The 3,362-nt window shown below is 32.5% G+C and overlaps 1 pseudogene; it reads left to right on the plus strand.

Moving 5' to 3' along the window:
* Positions 1-1,084: 1,084 nt before the first annotated feature.
* On the plus strand, positions 1,085-1,516 carry LOC144824331 (COMM domain-containing protein 8 pseudogene; annotated as a pseudogene).
* The last annotated feature ends 1,846 nt before the right edge of the window (positions 1,517-3,362 follow it).

Consider the following 3,362-nt stretch of genomic DNA (forward strand, 5'->3'; position numbering starts at 1 on the left):
ATTACTATTCCAACTCCAGAGAATGCAACAGTAGGGAAAGGGTTGGATAGCGTAGGGGTAAAAATTACTATTCCCACTGCAGTAAGTGCAACAGTAGGGAAAGAGTTGGATAGCGTAGGGGTTAAAATTACACTTCCCACTCTAGTGAGTGCAACATTAGGGATAGTGTTGGATAGTGTAGGGGTAAAAATTACTATTCCCACTCCAGTGAGTGCAACAGTAGGGAAAGTGTTGGATAGCAGAGGGTTTAAAATTACTATTCCCACTCCGGTGAGTGCAACAGTAGGGAAAGTGATGGATAGCGTAGGCGTTAAATTAACATACCTATCAATTAAATATTTTTTACAAAATAAATGACATATTATTAATTATTTATTTAACAAAAACATTAACAAATACCTATTAAATTAAATTAATATTTACTTAAATACCATTAAATTACTTCCCACCCTATTCCCCTATAAACACACAATGCGCTACACATACAAAATAACACAATAATTTAGTTATCAATTAATCAATTAATAAAAATTAATTACCAATTAATAATTATTTACCAATACTTTAATTAACAATAACAACAAATACAAAGTATGTATTAATTGATTATAACTAATGTAATTTAAAATTAACCAACTAATAAAAAGTAATTACTAATTAATAATTAAATAACAATAAATGAATAATCAATAACAATAAATAACAACATAATAATTAAATAATCATATTTCAATTACTTCCCACCCTATTCCCCTATACACCCACAACCCGCTACACATTAAAAATAACATAATACATTTCATTATCAATTAACACATTATTAAAAAGTAATTACCAATTAATTATAATTAATGTAATTATAAATTACCAATTAATACAAACGAATTAACAATTAATAATTAATTAACAATACATTAACAATCAATAACAATAAATAAAAACATATTAATTAATTAATTATAATTAAATTACTTCCCACCCTATTCCCCTATAAACCCACAATCCGCTCTAATACTAAAACACAAAAAATAATATTGAAAGAAATTACTATTCTCTAAACATTTAATACATATATTTAAAAATAATGAAAAAACATAAAAAAAAATTGGCAGAATGGCTTAGAGTTCTAGAAGAAACATCCCGTTTCTTGGAGTCTGCAGTTGGTAAAAAAAATTCTGAAGAAGAGATAATCCAACAGTTGGAGAAAGTGATCAAAAAGCAACAAGATACAATCATAAGATGTATAAAAGTTTGCAAGGAAGAAATCAGACAGGCACTAGTGGAAAGAATAACTGCAATGTCCTCTGCACAGTTGCAAGATTTTGACTGGCAGTTAAAGCTTGCACTTTCCAGCAATAAAATCTCTATTCTGCAGATGCCGTTAGTGAACGTTGATTTGGATGTGCGAGAAAACAATGAAATTAAGTCTGTCTCAATTGAAATGAATAAAGAAGAGCTGCAGAGTCTAATAAGCTCACTAGAAGCAGCAAATAAGGTTGTCTTGCAGCTGAAATAATTTAAAGTTCTCATTTTTCACGGTCCACAAGACACAGCAGAAGGAATGAAGATGTGCAAAGAAGGAAGGATTTAAATCCAATACATAGGTGAAGCAGCTAGACAATGGAGTCACTACCTAATGAGGGTCTGCTAGTGACTGAATGGAAAATTTTGACTTATTATTACTGGGGAGCGTTCTGTATTGCATGGACTAAACATTTTTCCAAACTTTCCAAACTTTGTGTACTTTCTTTTTTATGTGGCTGTCAAATTAAGTTATTTTTATTGCAAACACTAGCTACTACCGTCAACGCATTATTTCTGCATTTTAACAAGTAGATTTGTTAAATGCATTGTATGTGCACTAGATATGTTCTGAATTGCTTGTGAAAACAAATAAGCTCCCTTGTTTTGTCTAGGACGTTTAATGCCATTTTATTCCACCAACAACGATAAAAAGAAAACTTTGTAACTAATTTTTGGCTGATTATCTCTAGTCGATTAGTTTACCCATCTTTAGTGTATTGTTTTATCTGTAAGCAGGAGGTGGGTTAAATAAATATCTGTTTGACTCTTTAGGGTTGTGTTCTAAAGTAACTGATCCAGAAAATAACTATTGCTATGATTCAATAACTCTCTTTATTAAAAGACACCCATTTGTAAAAAAAAAAAAATACATACTAAATACATAACACTAAAAAAACATTAGATAAAATTTACAACGATATTTTTGCTAACGATATTATTTACTTCGATATTACTTACTTCGATATTAAATAAATCGATATTACTTTCCTTCCAGTCGATAATCTGGTCAACGATATTCTTGACTTCGATATTCTGTCCCTACGATATTAAAAACTCGATATTAGTGTAGGCCGATAGTAACATTTCGATATTTTGACTGCTCACCAAAATCTCCATTGGCCATAACATTTTACGTTTGAGCAATGGCGTCAGTGGGACCTCATCCAGCAGCCAGTTTTGAGAAGATTTTTTTGTTGATACAGCCTGAAACCTTGCTCCACTAGACAATTCCAACTTCCATTTCAGAGATTATGTCAGAAGAAAAAATTGTTGACTGAATGGATCCTCTTGGTGTATCTGAATCATACTCCATCACTGTTGCACAGGGAAGATGGGGAACCCAAAGCAGCCCTGACAAATGTTGTCAGACCTGCCGGCTCATAGAGCATAGTGATAGAGCCTGACCACTACAATATGGCTTATGAGAGGTTTTTCCACAAGAAAATTTGGATAAAAATTGAAAAACTTCAATTGTATTACCTTTTAAAACATTGTACATGATGATCTTTTTGTGCACCAGAATACTCAATCATACCCACATACATTCTTATGAAGAACACAAAAAATAAGATGTCATGCATGAAACATGAATTAAAATACAACATAAATGCACAAATTTACTATTAAACACAGCTAAGAAGCTGAAATACCATTTTGTGGAATTTGAGTATCCTGCACCCCAATAAGTGGCAGAGCAGAGTTGGCTTTAGTCGGATGGTGCCCGGTGCAACAATATTTTTGGCCACTCCTGGTGACCTCTTCCTTCGTACAATTCATCACTATCACTCTCTAACAGTGTCCCTCATCTCTCCATGGCCTTTTTTTCACATTTATTTCATTTGTTTTACAGCACTTCTCCCACCAGTATAGGGTGTTGGAGCACTTGACCTTAACACACACATACAGAGACGAATAATCATATGTGTGTCAATAACTGTATAGAAAATGTTCCATAAGACAAAGGGGACTAAAAAGTGTGCAATTGAAATGCCATCTATACTTGTAGGCATTTTCTAAGAGTGCTTGGTCTAGGTAAGCACAAACTCAGGACTCAAAAC

Source organism: Lissotriton helveticus, chromosome 3_1, assembly GCF_964261635.1.
Source record: "Lissotriton helveticus chromosome 3_1, aLisHel1.1, whole genome shotgun sequence".
Lineage (NCBI taxonomy): Eukaryota > Metazoa > Chordata > Amphibia > Caudata > Salamandridae > Lissotriton > Lissotriton helveticus.